The sequence below is a fragment of the Hippopotamus amphibius genome, chromosome 11 (genome assembly GCF_030028045.1).
Source record: "Hippopotamus amphibius kiboko isolate mHipAmp2 chromosome 11, mHipAmp2.hap2, whole genome shotgun sequence".
Lineage (NCBI taxonomy): Eukaryota > Metazoa > Chordata > Mammalia > Artiodactyla > Hippopotamidae > Hippopotamus > Hippopotamus amphibius.
In genome coordinates this window covers 59927179-59951516 of record NC_080196.1, presented here as the reverse complement: position 1 = coordinate 59951516, position 24338 = coordinate 59927179, and positions in this window count along the sequence as shown.

The window sequence follows — 24338 nt, the reverse complement described above, 5'->3', positions numbered from 1 at the left end:
TTCTTTAAATTTCCAATTTTATCCCTGTGTGTGTGTGTGTGTGTGTGTGTGTGTGTGTGTATTAGCTATGCTGTAGTTATTCAGTGCTTTGCATTACTAAGTTGTTGTTCTAAACATTAAGTTATGCATTTTGCTTTTATGATAATCTATTCAGAATTGGTAGTATATTTTTCATGTGATATGCAAGAAACTTTAACAATGAAGTTCTATTTATCACCTCTATTTTTTATGTTGGTGTTATCATATATAATTCATTTTTGAAACTCTCTCATTAAAGTGTAATTATTTAAAACTCTATATACTCTTTGCTTTAAGTAGTCATATTCTTTCAAATAACTCAGAAAAATATTTGAAAAATATTCTACTACATTTAATCCTTACTTATTGTTTCTAGTGATCACTATTATCTCCTATAGATTTGACTTTCAACTTGGTGCCACTTTTCTCCATTTTACAGAATTATCCTTAGCATTCTTCTGTGTGTATGTGCACGGAAGCTGATAAAGAATTCTCTTAATTTTTGTTTATTTAGAATGGTCCTAATTTCACTTTTGTTTATCAGAGCTAGTTCCATTTTTATTTGAAACTGTTTTTATTTCACCCTAATTTTAGAAGGCTGATTTATCTCTGCATATGTGGACTGACAGCTTTCCCCTTTCCTCTGCTACAGTACTTTAAAGCTATCTGTGATTTCCTTCATTTTCTATGACTGATTTCCAGATTTTCTCTGTATTTTTGGATTTCACATATTTTACTTTGATGTACCTAAGTGTGACTATATTTGTAGTTCTCTTACTAGGAATTTATTTAGCTTCTTAGATCTGGGAGTTTCTAAATCTCACCAGATCTGGTAAGTTTTTAGTCATTATTTCTTTAAAATTTTTGCTGCCCTATTGTGGCTCTTTTCTTTTAGGGCTTCAACTGCACATATTTTAGACCACTTAATTTTTTTCTTCCACAAATTTCTGCACATCTGATTTTTTCCTTAAATCTTGTTTCTCTTTCTTTTTAAAAAATGTGAACTTTCATAATGTATTTTCAAGTAAATATATTTTTTCTTTTTTCATTTCAAATCTGCTCTTAATGTTATCCAGTTAATTTTATATTTTAGCTATTATATTTTCAATGCAAGAATTTCTATTTGATTCTTTTTTTTTGTACTTTGTGTTTCCATTCTGAGATTTTTTTCATTCTTTCTTTCATTATGCATTTACTTTATTAAGCTTTTAAGCATATTTATGATAGCTGGCTTAATGTAATTTTTCTGTTAATTTTACCATCTGAGGGTTATTGTACTCAATTTCCATTAATAACATTTTTTTCTTGAATATGGTTCATATTTTCCTATTTTCCTTTTGTGCCTAATTTTTGGTGTGTATTGTTTATTTGTTTTTCTTATTGGATCCTGGATGTAAAGGCTCTGAATTCTATAATGTTCTTCTGAATAATGATTTCTGTGTTAGAGAAAAGTTAATCTATCTAGATTTATACTCCAAATTCTGTCTCCTGAATCTGTACTTTCTTGTCTTACCCTTCACCTTCTGCTTTATCCTTAAGCCCCCTGGAAATTCCCCTCCTCAACTACATGTATAATTTAATGGTCAAACAAGGATTTGGATGGATTTTTATACTCATATTTTGGTACTCATCTCTTCAGCTACCCGGAGTGAAGGATTCTACTCCTAACTTTCTGAGTGTTCTGCCAGTCTCAACCTCTGCCTTCTGATACCTGCAGTCCATCCGGCTATGGCTTGATGTAGCATGAGGTACCTGCTGACGGAGGAGTGTCCTCAGGCCTACCTAGTGCTGCAAATTCACAACTTTGAATGTGCTGCAATCACTTTTGCATGAGTAGATGATACCTCACATTTCTGCATTCAAACAGCTTTCTTAAATATTATTTTCAGATTTTATAGTTGTCATCTATGGGTGGAAGGGTTGTCTGACCAAGTTATTCCATCATTATCTGAAGTTGGAACACTCCCTAACTTTTAAAACTCTCATTGTCTTGTGTCTCAATCTTTGGAATTTTATTTTACTTTCTTCTTTCTTTCTTGTGTTATTTTCCCATATCTATTAAGACTTCCTTAGCCTTCATAAACCTGACCTTTAAAAAGTATTCTTCTAACACAACATTGTAAATCAACTATACGTCAATAAAATACATTAAAAAAAAGGTATTCTTCTAGCTGTTTCACCTTCTCTGGCAGGTAAAGCAGATTATATTTAAATACACTGGACTTATCTCTTGCTGTTAAAATGAATGACTGGTTTAGTGGCAATATTTTCTGTTTCCATATCTTCATTTCAAATATGTAACATGAAGTCCATTGAGAACTCCTACTATAAAACAGGTATATACACTTATATTTTAATTATTAAACAAGATTATGAAATGACTGTAGTCTCAATTTTACAATGAGGAAACTAAGCTCAAAACGTAAAGCTCAAAATAAATGAAGGTCTTAGAGTGAAAAAGTCCTCATTCAGAGGACACAGGCAGAGGGCCTGAATCTGAAAAGCAGCTTTTTTCCACGATTACCATGCTTTTTCCACATCTTTTATAAACTATACGTATATCTGTTTCAGTGGCTACTTTCCAAAAACACCTGTATTTCCCAATCATGTAAACCTGAGTTATAGTATCAGTTTGATACTAAAACTGACACTGAAACTTAAGTATCCCTAATTATTAGCAGTGAATTAGCACATATCTTTTCATCAAGGTGCTCATTTGGCCTCACCTCCTAATCCATCTATCTAGTTTGAACAAATCTATCTTCCCCATTGCCACATTCTAGTGATGACAGGCATATCTCCATGTAGTCCAGATTACAAACACTCTCCAAGAGGAAGAAAGAGGGAGAGAAAGAGCAGTTTACTATGGGCATAGTTAAGGAATCTTTCCTCCTGATTAAGTATTGATCATCTACCTTAATTGTTTATTAAATAAGGCCCTAGGTATGGGGATGTGGCAAGCATATGTGCAGAGAGTGAGAAAACACTGCAGAGTTCTCACAATTCAGTGTGGTCATGGGAATAATAGACTACACTGATACCATCTTTCCTATAGAACCAAATAAGGGGCATTTTTTAAAGCATGTTCAGCAGGCCTCAGACCATGGAGAGTCCCTAGATATGTTTGTATAAAACAGTGTATGAAGAGAAGGACTTTGGGGAAGATTAAATGATGTAATGGCAACAATTCACTGTATTCTTTCCTCTGATGGTTGCCCAAACTAGTGTAGTCAGGCTGTGAGCACCTGGAAGGAAAAGCCTCAACAGGCACTTGCCATTGAAATACGGTTGTAGAGCAATCCAGCATGTAAGTATTACCCTGCTATTTTCTTTAGGGTTTTCAGCCTGAAACCAATCAACCTGAAGCCTAATTGAAAAAGGCACCTTTACAGTCACAAAATGTGAGAAATTTGGTTAGTTCATCTGAAATTGTTTTAGGTAGGAAAAAGAAAAAAAGAAAAAAGAAAAAGAAAAGAAAAAAAGGAAAAAAAAACACAACAAAAAAGCAAAACCAGAGCTTGGAGCAGTGGGGATGAACAGAAGCGGAGCTGACTGTATACAGCATGTTTGCAGTAATAAACAACAGTGTTATTAGCAAATGTAAAGCCCGTGATAAACAATGCCATGATGTTCCATTCACCCTAATAGGCAGGAGCAGATAATTGGGACAAATAAAGTGCTAAAACAGTCTCTAACCACCTTTCTGAGCGTCTCTCCAAATGAGTGAATCACCCTGAATGCTGCAGAGCTCAGCGGTAGCCTGGGATACCAGCTTTTGTATTTCACTAAAAGAATATGGTTCCGTTGCTAATGGAAAACAACAGAAGCTAAAGACTATTGCTGGGATTGTCAGTTCTCTCTCTCTCTCTTTTTTTAAGTGGTCATGAGTAGAGAAGGAGACAACTGCACACATTCATCAAAGCCAGGAGAGAACTCTTCGAAATGCACTGCCAGTTGAAGTCCACAGCACTCCCAAGGAAGGGGACTTTCAAATCTGAACTCAAAACTCAGTCTTCTCATGTGGCAATTTCTCCTTTTCCACTTTCTGAACAAAATATCTTGTCCCACAAATGGGCTTTTTTTAAGCAAACCTTTCTTGTTCCCTATCAGAACATCATTCTGACCATTCTGCTCTTTGCTTTGATTGGTTTAGTGTATCCAGTAGATGGGAGCTTGGCACGATTGAGATGTGATGTTCTTTCTATGTCAGTAAAGACAGGTAATTATCAACAAACTATTTTGTCTTTCAGCTTCAGTTTTTCCATTTGTCCCATTAGAGACTGCATTAGTTTGCAACTCCCAGATACTGACTGAAGTTATAAAAAATGCTGAAGTAGCATTGCTGTTGAAAAACTCTGATGTTATTTAGGCCCATGGAGCAGGGAAAACTAACTGAAATTCAACTATCCATGAATTTTATTTATACATTCAACTACTCAACAAATATTGTTTGAGTGTCTACAACATACCGGGCACTGTTTATTCTTGTTTTACCCTTTGTATTTAGACCATGTACCCATTTGCTGCTGCAGCAATCATAGTTAAATTAGCCTATCTCAAAGAAAAATAATTTATATTCTTCAGTATTGAATTAAATATTTCTCAAACTACCCCATCCAACAATGGACCCTTGAATTGCCTAGATCAGAATGTGGAATATATATATGTGTGTGTATATATATATATATATGATTATATATGGTTATTATGTATATGATATATATTATATAATATATACATAAAACTAAATCATTTTGCCGTACAGCAGAAATTAAGACAACATTGTAAATCAACTATACTTTCAATAAAATAAATTAAAACCATTTCAATGATATAAAGCATTGTCTTTAAAACTTAAACACTTAGACAAATATGATGACTAATTCATTTAACATGACTATTATTGCTAGTAGTACACCGTATTAAAGAAGTGGAGGGTGATCTTGGATTATCATTTGCTATGAGAATACATTAATTTCACTGCATCACAACCACGTTAAAGGTAGGTGAAACTTAAAAACAGAAGTGTGAAGATCTGTCAGATTTATTTGATATACCAAACATATTGTTATTAATTATTTTATTATTGGAATTTTTATATATTGCATAGCTAAAGTTTTCCCTAAGGCCTAAATCCCTTTAGCAAAAGCTATTTATACCATTGGAAATATTCTTTTTCTATATTGCCAGTGGTCTACAAATATTTCAGTACACTTTATCTCCATTAATATTATTTAATGCTATAATTCTGTTTTATTTAATGAAATATTAAATGTCTTTTTAAAAGTACATAAAATCAGAATATTTAGCTTTGCATATTTGTTCAAATTTTCAGACATATTCTTAGAAAAAAAAACACAAAAATACAATATAGCATCTGGCTCACAGAGCCAAATAAAATAAATGTTTGCATGAAATTCAACAGGGTGGATCTCAAATTCAGATAACTGAGGTTTAAAAGCTCAGTTTCAATGGTGGAAGAAACCACAAGTCAAGGAATAAAGTATTCTAAACCTATCATTACAGGATAGACTGTCTGTACCAACCAAATGCACCAGTTCATTTCTCACCACACTCTGGCCAGATCTGGCCTAAACCTCTAGGCAAAGGAAATGGGCTTTCTCATTGCATTTCTGGCTCACTTGTTTGAATCAGATACAAATTGATTGTGAGAGGAAGTTATTCCAATGTGACAGCTGTCCAGTGTCTTGTTTGTGGAGAGAAAAAAATGAGAATATGTGGACTGTGTTCCTTTTTCTGATGGGCTACAGGATAAAGAGAGAGGAAAACAGGAAGAGCCTAACATGATCATGACAGTCAAGAGTGTGCCCACTCTGGGCTTGGTCCTGTGCTCTGCCTTGTCAAGGAAACAAGGTGGCATGCTGACAGTCCCCTGAAAACAAGTGTGGTGACTAATTCTGACAGGATAGCAGAAAACCCAATGGTATTTCTGTGTCTGCTTTGCATTAATAGAGGATATTGGTCTCCACAGCTGTCATTGTACCAGCACTTTTCATTGACACTAAGATTCATCTTCCAATATGAAATCAGTATCTAAATAATCTACAAATGGGATATTTCTAGCTGAGTTCATGGATTTTTCTCAACATGCAAATTCATGATTTCATTTTATTTTCAGGAATGGAAAATATGACCTTTCTACCTCTCACTTTATCTTAGCATCATGGATTGGTAAATACATTCTATCTTTCCCTAGATATTTTATTATTATTATCATATTTCCACAGCAGAAAATATGAAGGGGGAGAAAGAGCAAAAAATAAATATAAAATAGGGAAAAGAAAGAAAAATGCAGAATATCAGTCAGGCTTGACGAGTTTCCCCTAAGAATAGATTACCTAGTCTAATGTTGTGGAAAAATGACTGCTATACATCAGCAAAAGAGGTCAGGAAATTAAATTTTATGTGTCCTGCCTGGAAAAAAAAAAGAGAGAGAGAGAGTTTGGCTGAAAAATAGAATCCTTCATGGCCTGATGGGAATTTTGAACATTTCAATTCTGTTTTAAAGAAAAGAAAGAGAAATTCAATGGTGGAAGAAACCACAAGTCAAGGAATAAAGTATTCTAAACTATAATGAAAGAATGTCTATCAAAGACCACGTGGCTGCCAGGTTCTGTCCCATGAGGTGGTAGGAAGTATGGAAGCATTGTTTTGGAGAGTTTGTAAATTCTCTGAGGTTCAGGCTACAGGAAAAACTGTGGCAAACTGTAATTATTTGTGGTATCCCTCAAATATGCAACATCTTGGATTGGATGGCTTATGAAATTAAAATAGGAATACATAGTGTATCTTTTCAAGAAGAGAACTCCTTAACAATCAGTGTTAGCATTATTTTCTCACCTTCCTTGCCTCTCAGCATTACCACACCTTTCCTTCCCTACTCCTACCTTTTAAACAAATGTACTCCCATGTTCAAATGCTAGATTAAGGTTAGCTCCTTTCTTCTAGTCCCTTTATCTCTTTTTTCTAGTCCTTCTATATCCCTTTCTTATGATAAGCAACACTTCTAATAGATTCTGTTTCTTGAAATTTGGTGAAACAAAGATATTAGAAGCATGGATATGGAAGATGGTCTGGGTCAAATCCTAGTTTGACATTTTTTAGCTTTGGAGTGTTAAGCAAGTCATGTAATGTTTATAACCTTATTTCCAATGTTCAGAAAAATGATGACTGTATCAAAAGGAAACTGAGAGGAATAATTAAGAAAATACATGGAAAGCACTTATTGAGACTGACGTAGTAAATTCATAATAAATTATTTTATCTTTTTGATTCACGCCACCACCAATTCTGGTTCATGCTATCATTACATTTCCCATAATACATTACAATGACCTCTTTCATGTATAGCCTTTCCATTCCCTTGCTCTCTATGCCTATATCATCCCATTTCTCTGTCATCTTGAACTTGGTAGGTTGGAGTTTTTGTCCTGAAGTACTGCTCAAATCATGTCCTACACTAATCCCCCTCTCCCTTTATTTAAAAACCTGTATTAATTCTCCACAGCTTATAGAATAAAGTTTAAGTAACTTAGCTTAGTCTTTTACTTTTTAAGCTCCTTATTGGAGTATAATTGCTTTACACTGTTGTGCCAGTTTCTGCTGTACAACATAGTGAATCAGCTGTATTTATACATATATCCCCATATCCTCTCCCTCCTGCTACTGCTTTTGTTCCCTCTCCCTCCCCTCTAAATCATCACCAGTCATCGAGTTGATCTCCTTGTGATATGCAGCAGCTTCCCACTAGATATCTATTTTACCTTTGGTAGTGTATATATGTCAATGATGCTCTCTCACTTTGCCCCAGCTTCCCCTTTGCCCCCATCCCATGTCCTCTAGTCCATTCTCTACATCTCCATCTTTATTCTTGCCCTGTCACTGTGTTCATCAGTACCATTTTTTTAGATTCATGTATAGCATACAGTTATGGAGTGAGCATATGATATTTGTTTCTCTCTTTCTGGCTTACTTTGCTCTGTATGACATACTCTAGGTCCATCAACCTCTCTACAAGTAACTCACTTTCATTCCTTTTTATGGCTGAATAATATTCCATTGTGTATATATGTACCACATATTCTTTACCCATTCATCTGTTGTTGGGCATTTAGGCTGCTTCCATGTTCTGGCTATTGCAAATAGTGCCACAATGAACATTGTGGTACATGTTTCTTTTTGGATTATAGTTTTCTCAGGGTATATGCCCAGTAGCGGGATTGCTGGGTCATATGGTAGTTCTATTTGTAGTTTTTAAAGGAACCTCCAAACTGGTTTCCATAGTGGCTGCACCAATTTACATTCCCACCAACAGTGCAGGAGGGTTCCCTTTTCTCCACACCCTCTCCAGCATTTATTGTTTCTAGATTTTTTGATGATGGCCATTCTGACTGGTGTGAGGTGACTGTGGCTTTGACTTGCATTTCTCTAATGATTAGTGATGTTGAGCATCTTTTCATGTGTTTGTTACCAATCTGCATGTCTTCTTTGGAAAAATGTCTATTTAGGTCTTCCATCCATTTTTGGATTGGTTGCTTTTATGATATTGAGTTGCATGAGCTGCTTGTATATTTTTGAGATTAATCCTTTGTCAGTTGCTTCGTTGGCAAATATTTTCTCCCATTCTGGGGGTTGTCTTCTTGTCTTGTTTATGGTTTCTTTTGCTGTGCAAAAGCTTTTAAGTTTCATTAGGTCCCATTATTCTAGGAGGTGGGTCAAAAAGGATCTTGCTTTGATTTATGTCATAGAGTGTTCTGCCTATGTTTTCCTCTAAGAGTTTTATAGTGTCTGCCCTTACATTTAGCTCTTTAATCCATTTTGAGTTTATTTTTTGTGTATGGTATGAAGAAGTGTTCTAATTTCATTCTTTTACACGTAGCTATCTAATTTTCCCAGCACAGCTTATTGAAGAGGCTCTCTTTTCTCCATTGTGTATTCTTGCCTCCTTTATCAAAGATAAGGTGCTCATGTGTGCATGGGTTTATCTCTGTACTCTCTATTCTGTTCCATTGATCTATATTTCTGTTTTTGTACCAGTACTATACTGCCTTAATCACTGTAGCCTTATAGTATATTTTGAAATCAGGGAGCCTGATTCCTCCAGCTCTGCCTTTCCTTCTCAAGATTGCTTTGACTGTTTGGGGTCTTTTGCATTTCCATACAGATTGTAAGATTTCTTGTTCCAGTTCTGTGAAAATTGCTGTTAGTAATTTGATAGGGATTGAGTTGAATCTCTAAATTGCTTTGGATATTATAGTCATTTTCACAATGTTGATTCCTCCAATCCAAGAACATGGCTGTTCCCTCCATCTGTTTGTATCGTCTTTGATTTCTTTTATCAGTGTCTTATAGTTTTCTACATACAGGTCTTTTGCCTTCTTATGCAGGTTTATTCCTAGGTATTTTACTCTTTTTGTTGCATTGGTAAATGGGAATGTTTCCTTAATTTATCTTCCTGTTCTTTCGATGTTAGTATATAGGAATGCAAGAGATTTATGTGCATTACTTTTGTATCCTGCTACTTTACTAAATTCAATGATTAGTGCTAGCAGTTTTCTGGTAGAGTCTTTAGGGTTTTCTAAGTGTAATGTCATGTCATCTGCAAAGAGTGACAACTTTACTTCTTCTCTCCCAATTTGGATTCCTTTTATTTCTTTTTCTTCTCTGATTGCTGTGGCTAAAACTTCCAAAACTATGTTGAATAATAATGGTGAGAGTGGGCACCCTTCTCTTGTTCCTGTTCTTAGAGGGAATTCTTTCAGTGTTTCCCCATTTAGAACGATGTTGGCTTTTGGTTTCTCATATATGGCTTTTATTATGTTGAGGTAATTTCCTTATATGCCCATTTTCTGGAGAGATTTTATCATGAATGGATGTTGAATTTTGTCAAAAGCTTTTTCTGCAACTATTGAGATGATCATATAGTGTTTATCCTTTAATTTGTTAATATGGTATATCACATTGATTTACATATATTGAAGACTCCTTGAATTCCAAGGATAAACCCCACTTGATCATGGTATATGATCTTTTAAATATGCTCTTGGATTATCTTAGCTAGTATTTGGTTGAGGAGTTTTGCACCTATATTCATAGTGATATTGGCCTGTAATTCTCTTTTTTGTGTGACATCTTTTTCTGTATTTGGTATCAGGGTGATGGTGGCCTTATAGAATGAGTTTGGGAGTGTTCTTCCTTCTGCTATATTTTAGAAGAGTTTGAGAAGGATAGGTGTTCATTGTTCCCTAAATGTTTGATAGAATTCGCCTATGAAGCAATCTGGCCCTGAGGTTTTGTTTGTTGGGAGATTTTTAATCACAGTCTCAACTTCAGTGCTTGTGATTGGTCTGTTCATATTATTTATTTTTTCTTGGTTCAGTCTTGGAAGATTGTACTCTTCTAAGAACTTATCCATTTCTTCCAGGTTATCCAATTTATTGGCATGTAGTTGCTTGTCTTAGTCCCTCATGAACTTTTGTATTTCTACAGTGTCAGTTTTTCCTTCTCCTTTCTCATTTCTAATTCTGTTGATTTGTGTGTTCTCCCTTTGCTTCCTGATGAATCTGGCCAATGGTTTATCAATTTTGTTTATCTTATCAGAGTACCAGCTTTTAGTTTTGTTGATCTTTACTATTGTTTCCTTCATTTCTTTTTAATTTATTTCTGATCTGATCGTTCTGATTTATTTCCTTCTGCTCACTCTAGGGATTTTTTGTTCTTCTTTCTGTAATTATTTTAGGTGTAAGGTTAGGTTGCTTATTTGAGGTTTTTGGTTTTTCTTGAGGTAGGATTGTATTGCTATAAAATTCCCTCTTAGAACTGCTTTTGCTGTATCACAGAGGTTTTGGGTCTTCATGTTTTCATTGTCATTTTTTTCTATGTATTTTTTGATTTCCTCTTTGATTTCTTCAGTGATTTCTTGGCTGTTTAGTAGCATATTGTTTATTAACTTAGTCTTGAATGTCATCCCCAGTGTGGCACCATGTTCCATTTTCTATTTTTAACTTCTATGTTAATGCATCCAATGTTATAGTGGAAGTGATTTACCTAATGTCCTCTGAACATACCATGAAATTTTTGGTGTCCATGGTCCTGTTCTTACTAAGATTTCTACAGACAATGCCCTCTTCTCACCACATTTACTCTTCTAGAAATATCAGGAGTGTTTAATGTTCATCCCAAAAGTCACCTACTGAATGATTTCATTATCCAGATAACATCTCTTCCTGATAAATCAGCATCTTCCCTGATAAATCATAAATCTTTTTGAAGGCAGAGATTGATGTTTACTTCTTTTGTATGAACACATCATTTAAGCTTCCTCGTGTTTTCTGAAATAAAAACTTTTATTCTACAGGTGCAAATTATTTCTCTCTCTTTTCTCTCTTTTTTTTTTTTTTTTTTTTTTGACACACCATGTTCAATGCAAGACCTTAGATCTCTGACCAGGGATTGTGGCCAAACCCATGGCCCCTCAGTGAAAGTGAATGAGGAGTCTTAACTGCTAGAATGCCAGAGAAGTCCCAAATTATCTCAATTTTTGAAGAGCTTTTGCTGGGTAAACAGTTCCAAAATTTTTTACAGTTCCACATGTAATGCCATCTGCTGAAAGCCCTATAATTTTTTTCCTTATTTTCATCTTGCTGTCTATATACTGTTTATAACATCATTCAGAGTTGTCCAGTAAAACAGAAAGGGTAAATAATGCACATTTTTGCTTAAAGCTTTTCAATAGCTTACTGTATTTTTCAGCTTTATTGAGATATAATTGATACATAATACTGTATAAGTTTAAATTATACAATATTGATTTGATATTTATAATTTCCAAATGATTATCACCATAGTATTAGTCTCCCTATTTCTCTTGAAATAAAATCCCTATTTTGTACATGACCCACAAAGTCTTACCTGACCTTGCCCTTCATTATATTTCTGAACTCACTTTCTAATGCTTCCCCCATTGTTCACTTACTCCAGCCTGGTGTAGGGATAGATTTACCAGGACTTACATATAGCCAGGGTACCTGTCCCCAACAGCCAGACTGTTGATTCTTATGACTAGGAATAGAGTACACAGAAAGAGTCTGCATAAGTAATGGAAAATACTTAGCCCTAGACAAAGCACTACTCTGATCCTAAATACTGAAAGCAAGGCTAAAAAATATCAAACTATTTTCAAATAAGTTACATGTGTCCCAGATCAAAGCTCAATAGAGTACCTAGCACCTATAAGCTAAAATTCATGATGTCTTATAACCTTTCAAAATGTACCAAATATGCAAAGAAGCAGGAAATATATCATATAACAAGGACAAAATTTACCAATCAAACCAACCCAGAACTGCTATAGGTATTAGAACTAATAGACAAGGACATTAAAACTGTTAACATGGAACAAGTTAAGACATTTAAAAGGAGACTCAAACTAAACTTCTAGAGACTTTATTTATAACGTGTAAAATGAAAAATACACTTGATGTGATTAACAGCAGAGTAGATATTGCAGAAGAAAAGATTAGTGACTTTGAATTTGGAAACAAAATGAAACACAGAAAAGAAAATTTAAAAGTTGAGCAAAGCATTACTGTACTCTGGGACAATTTCAGGGGCCCTGGAAGAACATTCCAAATTAGTGTTTTCGTTTTCTTCAGATAAATACCCAGAACTGGAATTGCCAGACCATATGATATATCTACTTAATTTTTTTTATTATATAAGTTATAGGTATACAACATAGTGAGTCAATTTTTAAAGGTTATACTGCATTTATAGTTATTATAAAATATTGGCTACATGTCCCATGTTGTACAATATATCTTTGTAGCTTAACTTATACCTAATAGTTTGTGCATTTTATTCCCCTATCCCTGTATTGACCCTATTCCCTAAGTCCTCCCCTCTGGTTACCACTAGTTTGCTCTCTATGAATCTTCTTCTTTTTTGTTATATTCACGACTTTGTTTTGAGATTCTACATATAAGTGATATCGTACGGCATTTGTCTTTCTCTGCCTGATTTATTTCACTCAGCATAATGCCCTACAATTCTATCCATGTTGCTTCAAGTTGCAATATTTATTCTTTTTTATGGCTGAGTATTATTCCACTGTGGGTGTGTGTATATTTGTCCATTCTTCTGCTGACAGACACATTGAACTCAAATCCATACCACAATCATATATAAAAATTCATTCAAATTAGATCCTATAACTAAATATATGATTTAAATATCCAGAAGAAAACATATAGACAACTTTTGTAAACGTGAGTTAGGCAAAAGTGGCTTGGATATGATATCGTAAAGCAAAAAAATGGATAAACTGGACTTCTTCTAAATTAAATTATACTCTTTGATATTCACTAAAGGATTAAAAAATAAAGCAATCCAGAGTCTAAGAAAGATATGTGCAAAGCATATATGTATACAATTCTTGTATAAATAATACATAAAGAACTGTCAAACATCAATAAACAAAAACCTAATAAAAAATAAGTAAGTGTGTACCAAATAAAATATACACATTGCAAAGAAGTGCATGAGAAAATATTCAACATCAGTAGTCATTAAGGAAATACAGATTAAAACCACAGTGAAATATGCTATTCGCCAGAATGACTAACATTGTAAAAAGTGACAATAGCATCAATGGGAAAGTATGTATAACACCTGGAGCTCTTTTACACTGTTGGGGGGTGGGGGATGTAAAATGATACAATCACATTGGAAAACTGTTTGACAATTTCTTAAAAATTTGCACACACACATTCTTTATGATCCTGCCACTCCACTCCTTTGTATTTACCCAAGAGAAATAAAAGTATACATTTATTCAAGACTTGCACATTAATGTTCATAATAGCTTGGTTTTAATAATGAACTATCTAGAAAAAAACCAAATGCCCATCAACAGGTGAATGGATAAGCAAAAGGTGGGATACTACTCAGAAATAAAAAGGAATGAACTAAAATTTTCACTTAAGATGAAGCATTTATCAAATTAAAACTACATATTTATTTAAAACATACATTAAATAAGAGTTTAACACAAAATACACACAAGAAATCTCAAAGTTTGCCAAGTTTAACATCAGACCAAATTTTCTGACCACAAAATAACATTGGAAATGCTTCACAAAAAAAGACAAAGAAAATTAAAACTACTTTTCATATATTTGTTAAAAACTTACAGATTGCACACTTAATATGTACAAGGCCCTGTGGTAGATTACTTGGTTCTAAGTACTCTCAACTACATTAAGGTGTCTATTATAAACTTCCAAAATGCTATTAATGTGATAAATATTTTGGCATTCCATAATCATTCTTTTATTATTTTTTACTTTTTATCTTATGTCCCAACCACAGTATAAATTGTCTTAATATCACTTACCAAGTCTTTTCTGTCTCAAGTAGGAACAGAATTGAGATACCATTAGGATTTTCAAGGTCTATTTACTGAATCATGTTGAATTAAAATTATTTCTCATATTATAAAGATGTAAGTAAAGATATAAGTAAAAAAGATACCCATTCCCCTATTACTTTTTATTTTCTATGCACCAAAACAATAGTCTGATAATTTCTCAATGAGTGTTTTGTTTTTATCATAAAGACTGTTGGAAGGGAATTTTCAAGCTAGGTCTATCCTAGAAAATTCAGAATAAATAAAAAAATTCACAATGACATTTAATATTATGTAAATCTTCCTACTCAAACCTTATTATCATTGAGTTTCCATGAGTTTCTGCATATCAGAAACTCAGTCCCGGCATTTATAGAAAAGATGCTGAAAAATGTTATATCCAAATACTGAAAAAAATCTCATAAATCGTCATTTGTAGCATTAAAAAATACACAACATTTACATGTTAGTTCTTCAGTATAGTAATCACAAAAGATTTCTTAAGCACCACCTATGCTGTTTTAAAAACTTCACTGGCATTACAGCAGACACAAAGAAGTATAAAACACTGTCATTGCCCTTAGCAGCTTTCTAGTTGTTGAAGTAAAAATAAAAGACATGAAATAGAAAAAAAAAATAAGAGGGAGGTCTACATCTAATAAACCTCCTTAAGAGAAACATCAATTCAGATGGGAAATCTTCCTTTAAGTGCTGGATCCTGAGTAAGTTTCCTTAAGTAAAGACGAAGAAAGAAGACATTCTTGAAGGGGAAAAGGTATCATGAGCAAAGGAAGGAATATATGTGTAGGCAGATAGGGTCCGGGATCCGAGGAGAAATAGAACAAGACATAGTCTTCTGGACATAAAAGAAGTCATTTTAGGCCCTAAGCTACCCTGTGATCTAAACCTGATTGTGATGCTTAGACCTGCAAAAGGGTAGGTCTCAGTAGATACTGATTTTAAGGGAACAAAATAATGTAAGAACAAACTGCTATTACCAGACCAGGAAAATAACTTAACCATATCACAAATAATCAGTTGTAAACACCCCCAGACCTGTTTCAAAGGTAGAGACTACTCTGGTACACATTCTTGAGCTGTTTTACAGGATCTCAACCCATTGAGCACTCAACCACCAGTCTAACTGAAGCCTGAGAACTGATGATGCTGACCCTTGCTGGAGCTCATGACTTCAGTCAACTAGAGCCTGAACTCTGTCAACCTAGAATGACCTTTTTCACAATTCTATGATGAAATTGCCTGTCCATCAAGCAAGTGCACCTAGGACTCCACCTCTCCCTGGAAAACGATACTCCCCCCCTCCTTCATGTATATGCACATACCCTTAACTTAAAACTTCCAAATCCTGACATTTAGAAAGACACTGCTTTGGGAGATATCCCCAGCGTTCTCCTTACTTGTTGCAAGTATTAAAATCCTTTTTGCATTCTTTGGCTTGGTTGTGTCATTTGGCTGGACACTACAAAGAGGTGAACCCAGTTTTTGGGCAACATATGGGCCCTGAATAAAGATGTAATCACAGAGCTATTATAATGTGCCAGGAGTAGTGATTAAAAAAAGGTCTCATGTTGTAGATGCAGCCACGTAATGAAGCAGGTTAAATCATAAGGCACAGAAGCAGCACTCGATGGAGTTGGCAATAGGGAGTCATCAAGGGTGACTGTGAAGAAGAAGAGGGTTTGTTCTGCATGATAAAGATGGTGACTATAGTTGTGCACCTAATATCCATTCTCTCCTTTTTTTTTTTTTCAATTCATCCCCCCACAACCCTCCCCGCTTTCCCTACTTGGTGTCCATGTGTTTGTTCTCTACATCTGTGTTTCTATTTCTTCCTTGTGTTTCCTCTTTCATAGTTGTTAGCATTTGCCTTATGTATCGAGGGGCTCCTATATTGGGTGCATATATATTTATAATTGTTATCTCCTCTTCTTGGATGGATCCCTTAATGTTTATGTAATGTCCTTTCCTGTCTCTTGTAACATTTTTTATTTTAAAGTCTATTTTATCTGATATGAGTATTGCTACTCCAGCTTTCTTTTGATTTCCATTTGCATGGAATGTCTTTTTCCATCTTCTCACTTCCTGTCTGTATGTGTCCCTAGGTCTGATATGGGTCCCTTGTAGACAGCATATATATGGGTCTTGTTTTTGTATCCATTCAGCCAGTTGGTGTCTTTTGGTTGGGGCATTTAGTCCATTTGCATTCAAGGTGATTATAGATATGTATGTTCCTATTACCATTTTCTTAATTGTTTTGTTGTTGTCTCTGTAGGCCCTTTTCTTCTCTTATGTTTCCCGTTTAGAGAAGTTCCTTTAGCATTTGTTGTAAGGCTGGTTTGTGGTGCTGAATTCTCTTAGCTGTTGCTTGTCTGTAAAGATTTGGATTTCTCCATCAAATCTGAATGAGATCCTTGCTGGGTAGAGTATTCTTGGTTGTAGGTTCTTCCCTTTCATCACTTGAAATATATCGTGCCACTCTCTTCTGGCTTGCAGAGTTTCTGCTGAGAAATCAGCTGTTACCCTTATGGGAGTTGCCTTGTATGTTATTTGTCATTTTCCCCTTGTTGCTTTTAATAACATTTCTCTGTCTTTAATTTTTGTCACTTAGACTACTATATGTCTTGGTGTGTTTCTCCTTAGATTTATCCTGCCTGGGACTCTGCACTTCCTGGACTTGGGTAGCTATTTCCTTTCCCCTGTTAGGGAAGTTTTCAACTATAATCTCTTCCAATATTTTCTCGGGTCCTCTTTCTCTCTCTTCTCCTTCTGGGACCCCTATAATGCAAATGTTGGTGCGTTTAACATTGTCCCAGAGGTCTCTTAGGCTGTCTTCAGTTCTTTTCATTCTTTTTTCTTTATTATTTTCTGCATCAGTGATTTTCACCATTCTGCCTTCGAAGTCACTCATTTGCTCTTCTGCCTCAGTTAAGCTGCTATTGGTTCCTTCTAGTGTATTTTTCATTTCCGTTATTGTGTTGCATATCTCTGTTTGTTCTTTAATTCTTCTAGGTCTTTGGTAAACTTTTTGACCTTGGCATCCAGTCTTTTTTCAAAGTCCTGGATCATCCTCACCATCATTATTCTGAATTCTTTTTCTGGAAGGGTGCCTATCTCCTCTTCATTTAGTTGTTTTTCTGGGTTTTTATCCTGTCCCTTCATCTGGTACAAAGTCCTCTGCTTTTTCATTTTCTCTATCTTTCTGTGGCTATGATTTTCAGTTCTACAAGACAAAAATCTCTCCTTTCTTTTTAAGATATTTCCAAATCTGTTGGGGATAGCAAGTATACCCAGGTAAAATGTAACATTTCCCAGTCCCCCATTTACAGACAGTGGTGGCAATATGACTTATTTGCGGCTAATGAAATGGAAGCAGATGCTGTTGAAGGAGTTTCTGTAACACAAAGACCTTGGAATAACTGGTTTACTGGGAATTGATGAATTTATGGAAGGATATGAGAAGAACAATTAGAGTACTTGGTGTGACTGACATTTAAGGGTTGGGTAAAGACAGAGGTGCTTGTGAAAGAACAAATAAGAAATATACAGAAATAGAGAGACTAACTATGAGTCTGGAAACTGAACAGTGTTACATGTTCAGGCACTTCATTGGGCCAAGAAGACACTAGATATCCCCAAATTACATCAGAATAGGAGACATATTCATCTGGACATGTAGAGTCAAGCCAACTAGATTCAGAGAAATAAAATTTCTTTTATGTTTACTCATATATCAATATAGAAGAACTAAACTGAACTTAATAAAAGAGGAAATAGATGAATACTATACACAGAATTAGGCATACATACCACTATAGAGATATACTGGCTGTGATAGACTTAGCACCAAATTTCAGGTTTGAGAATTAAATGGTCTTTCTAGAAGGATGAGAGAGAGAGAGGTGTTTGATTTGCAAAATAAAGTCAGCAACTTCATGCAGTACACATTTTTGATACCTATTTAGTTTGGGAAACTATTCTAGGAACTGGGGCTACAGAAATAAACCATTTTATTTCACATCAAGGAACTTACAATCAGGGTTTATATATTATAAAGATTGATATGTAATATGAGTAATGACTATTTTAGTGACAAGTGAAAAGTATTGTTTGTTTTTATGTACACACAAATTTGTATACTTTTATTGTGTGTATAAAATGTATATGCAATTATTCATATCCTTAGAGATATATGCTGATTTTTTTTCCCCAAACGCTTTGTCCAAAATAGATAAGCAAATAGTGTATATTTTTGTATGTCCATAAGGACATATAAATTGAAAAGGTATAAGTGTATAATTTGTAATTCTGTCATCACAGAGGATAAGTGATCTTCCCAGGGTAGGGTTTGGGAGAGGTTTTATAACAGCTATAATATCTGAATATGCATAAAAGAAGTTTGTCATATATAGAAAGATTTGAGTTAAAAGTGGGAAAGAGAAAGTCCATGTGAAATATTAGCATATATCATTATATCCAAGACTACATATAATTTACTATTCATACATATGTACATATGTATATACACATACATACACATACATATATGTATGAATTGGGGTGTTTGCCCTAATGGATACTTTGACTGATACAGACTCAGATGCTAAATGCAACAGTGTTTAAATAGTATTAAAATAAACAAACAATTGTTCTGTGTTAGTAGGAAAATCATGCAGAAAAGTAAATGTTGACTCTGTGTGTGAAGATGAAGCAGCTTCATACACATGGCATGAGCTCCTGGGTTACATTGTTTCCTTAAACCAGTAAAAATAATTAGTATTTCCACTCACCACTGATACAAAACTAATCCGAAGGTGTAAGTCCATTGTGTGTCTTCTGCTATCCTATGGAAGAATTTCAAAGAACTTTATTTTTCACAATAAAGAGACAAGCTTCAATTTTACAATGGAAACAGAAGTGCTAAAAAATAATTTGGAAATAAATACAGAGAAAGGGAATAAGGAGAGAGGGAGGGAAAGATGGAGAGGACAGAGGAGAGAAAGGAAGAGAATGATGTCGAGTGTGAAGCCAGGAGAACTGGAAGAACTTCATCTGGTTATCTTTAATAGGGAGCACACGCTTTGGAGTTGGTTTGCAGACTGGAATCAAGACAGAAACAAAAGGATGGAGAGGAGAGATGTGTAGGAAGGACATGAAATACTCTTTGTTAATTACTTGTATTTAGGAGATGAGGGGAAAAAGAAGAATTTAGGGTGAATGAAGTTTAAATACCTTAGACTAATTTTGAGTTGGAGTGCCTAGAGGATAAGAAAAATGACCAAATTTTGTCTAACCACAGAATTACAGTTCCTTTGGGAATGTAAGGTCCTGTGTTATGACCAGCAAATAGAGGCGCCCATTACTTTTTTTTTTTTTTTTTTTCTCTTCTGACAATAGTTTTGGAGGCTTCTATGGATGCTGGTTCTTCTTGTCTACATAATCTTGTGAAATGCCTTCTCTGCCAGCAGAAAGGCTATAGCTATATATTCTACCATATGAGTCAGCCTTTTTGTTCTGCTCATTTTTAGGCTGGTTCTATGTTTCTCAAAAATTTTAGAGAAAAGTAAAAACAAAACATTGTTAAACCAGTCATCAGAAAAATTTAGTAAAGCTCTTGCTAAGCAGTTGTTTTGAAAAATCTTGTTTCAAAAGTTAGAAATGTTAAGTATTTTTGACATCTGGGCAAGCAGGAAAGGACTCTGGGGGGAGGGGGCTTGTGGGTAAAAGCTTCTGCACTTTTAATAGAAATAAAAAAAGTAGTTTTAGAGGAAAAACTAGCTCTGAAGTTTTCACATTGCTAAAAGACCTCAGCTAGGGCAGCATTTATGTCTCCATACTATGTGAATTTGTTTTATGTAATTTCACAGTCCATCAGAAATGAGTCAAGTTTAAGAATCGTTTATACAATGCTGAAATGGAAGATACAACAGTATTACAGTGCAAAAGTTTATGCATTCTGCACAGCTGACTACCACTGAGATCTTCTGGATCAGGGGTTCTCAAAGTTGAGACCATGAATGCCTAGAGGTACCCAAGACCATTTCCAGGGGGAGTGAAGAATCAAAACCATTTTTTAAATAATTTTAAAGATAATATTTATCTTTTTCACTGTGTTGACAATGGCACCAATGGTACAAAAGGAATAGTGAGTAGACCTGAAAAACACCTTAGCAGGAAAAAAATCCAGCAACAGTACCCTGTAGTAGTTATTGTATATTCACTGCCCCATACTTTCAGGAAACACAAAAGGCATTTTATTTCAAAGTGCCCTTAAATAAGTAGTTAAAATACTAATTTTATTAAATTTAAATTCTTGAGTATATAGCTTTTTACTGTTCTGTGTGTGAAAATACAAAATGTAGTCACAGCACTTCTGCTACATACCAAGCACTATAGCTGTCTCAAGAAAAACTACATGCGTGTTATCATTTTAGTTGTAAACTGAACTAGCCATTTAAAAAAAAAAGGAATGTCATTTTTGAAAGACATTTAAAAACAACTGGCTATTCAGACTTGAGTATTGAGTAGACATTTTCTTGAAAATGAACTACCTGAGCCTGTCATTTCAAGACAATCAATTGATAGCATTTTTTCCACTGCTCAACACTGAGCTTTCAACCAAAAATTAAAATTTTGAAAAACTTGTATCTGATACCTTAGGATGAATAGCTTCCCAATAATTATATTTTCTAATAAGATTGATGGTGACATTAATTAATGAATTTATCAACATTTGGAAAATCTGCAAAGCTCAATAAACTGATATTTTCCAAATGACTAAAGCACAATGTTATAAAATTAGGCACAAACAAAAGGGTCATTCAAAAAAACAAGATATATAAAATAATTTAACAAAACAGTGTGCAAAGCTTATTGGTATGATTTTATGTTCCACATTGCAACCAACCTATAAGAAACAATGTTTTGAGTTTTGGTATACTATCAAAAAAAAATCATCAACTGTAAAGAAAAGGCTATTAAAACAATCCTTCCTTATCTAACTCATATTTATTTACCCTCACACATATTTGAAGTGAGGCTGGGTTTGGTTAGTATACCTCATCACAGAGACATACCCTATATCACTATTATAGAAGCAGAGAGGAGAACCCAGGTGTCATATATAGACAGACAGTAAATACATTTGCAAAAATGTAAAATAATGCCATTCTTATCATTAAGTTTTTCTTGTTATAGAAAATACACTTACTCTTTACACAAAACAAGAATTTAGGTTATATAAAGGCCTGTTATTTTTAAATACATAAATCAATGATTTTAAAAATTCTTAGTTTTAATTTGTATTACAGTAAGTATCAATAGATGTGACCAATATTAACAGAAGCTCTTTGAGGACTTCAATATTTTTTTAAGAATGTAAAAGGTATCTAGACACCAAAATATTTAAGAACAACTGCTCTAGATCAGTTAAGGCATTCTGATGGAAAGGAAAGTGCACAGGCTTCAGAATCAGAAAAACCTGGGGGCAAACACAAACTCTATCACTTATTTGTGTGGTCCTTGACTGCTTAACTTTACAGAACATCAGTTTCCTTAGTGGGAAAGTGGGTTTTAAAGTATTGCCTTTATGTATTGGGTGGGTCAAAATGTTTGCTCAGTTTAACTGCCTTTAACTTCATTTGAAACAATTTTGTTAGCTTGTATATAACAGCTATCATATCAGCATACATTAAAAAAAGACATTAAAATTTGTGAATTTTTGTGTGGCCATTTTAATATTGAAGATGGAAGAAAAGAAGCAACATTTTTGACATATTATGCTTTATTATTTTAAGAAAGGTAAAAATGCAACTGAAAAGCACAAAAAGATTTGTGCGGTGTACGGAAAAGGTGCTGTGACTGATTGAAAGAAACAGAAGAGATAGTGGGGCAAGCGAAATGAACCACCACCAACCACACCAAAGGCCAGTCTTCATCCAAAGAGGGTGATGTTGTGTATATGGTGGAATTGGAATGGAGTCCTCTATTATGAGCTCCTTCCAGAAAACCAAGCAATTAATTCCAACAAGTACTAACTCCAGTTAGACCAACTGAGAGCAGCACTCAACGAAAAACGTCCAGAATTAGTCAACAGAAAGTGTGTAATCTTCCATCAGGATAATGGAAGATCACATGTTTCTTTGATGACCAGGCAAAAACTGTTACAGTTTGGCTGGGAAGTTCTGATTCATCTGCCATATTCACCACACATTGCACCTTCGGATTTCCATTTATTTTGGTCTTGGCAAAATTCTGTTAATAGAAAAAATTTCAATTACCTGGAACAGTTCTTTGCTCAAAATATAAAAGGCACCTGGAACAGTTCTTTGCTCAAAATATAAAAAGTTTTGGGAAGATGGAATTATGAAGTTGCCTGGAAAATGGCAGAAGGTAATAGAACAAAAGGATGAATATGATGTTCAATAAAGCTCTTAATGAAAATAAAAAATGTGTCTTTTATTTTTACTTAAAAAATTGAAGGTACTTTTTGGCCCACCCAGTAATTTTTATAAAAGTAGATATAGTTTAAATAATGTACCTAGTACAGAAACTGGTACATAAGTAATTCTTCAATGATCTTTTAATATATAATTTTTTATAGATAGCTGGCTAAATATGGATGCAGATATTGGCATTAAGTATTTTTAAAAGGATAATAAAACATTTTTTAGTTTTTATTTTATTAAATTGTAATCTTATCAATAGGATTGGGAATGTAGAAATAGCTTTTGACAATGAGACTGACAAAAAAAATAGGATTTGTATGTAAGTGAAGAAGTTCACTAGACCCAAGCATATTAATTATACACACAAATTTAGTAGTGAAAATTACAAATAAGTTCTTATGATGGGTACTAATTTAGTAGCTGTAGTTTTTAAGGTTATTATGTTGCAGGAAATTATGTGCCTGAAGTGTAAAATCAATTGAAATATGATACTTCCCAAATTATGTTAGACTGGTGCTTTGAACCTTTAAAGTCTGAAGTGATGTTTCTGCCCCATGACCAAGTAATTTAAAAAGACACACAAAAAATCAGAAGGCATTAAATCATTTTCTTTTGGAAATCTTCTAACCACATGCTCCCCCTTCCCATCCATGGGACAAGGTCCTCAGTATTCCTGCCTCCCCCCTCAGTCACCTCACAGGTGCTCTTCTCCTCCATGGAATTTACTTCGACTGTACTCCCACTCCTCCATCATTCCCAAAGCACAATCCTGGTCATGATGCCACTCTGTTCAACACCCTGTCACCCCCACCCAGCGCTGAATTCATACTCTTATTCCACTTATTCCATCAACCCATTCTCCATCACACCACTTTCATCCCACTCTCCCCTCAAGTGGAATCGCTTCATGATCTTTCAAATGCTAGACACTTTCCTACTTCTGAAATTCAGCATATACCATTCCTTTTACTTGAATGTCCTTCTTCCCAGTCTTCATTTCCACAAGATGAAGCTCAAACGTCTTATCTTCTTAAATTATCTTCTGTGATGTCCATCTTTCCATGTAAATCAAATATAATCTCAGTGTTCTCTAGTCTCTCATTATACTACATACGAACATCTATAGCACACGTCTTCCTATCATTTGATTACTATTTGAAAATTGTATTAATCTCCTAATCTAGGGTGTCCAGTTCAAACTGCCACCATCACTTTCCTTGACTAATGCCAATAACCTCCTAATTGGTCTCCATGCATTCATCTTGGCTCCATTTAATCCATTTCCTACTTAGCAACCAGAGTGATCTTCTTAAATTATAATCAAACCAGTAACCTGCCCAAAACACTTAAGCAGTTTCCCATTTCACTTATAATAAAACCCAAATTTCTTATCATGGTCTGACCAGCTGTGCATGATTTGACCTCTGTCT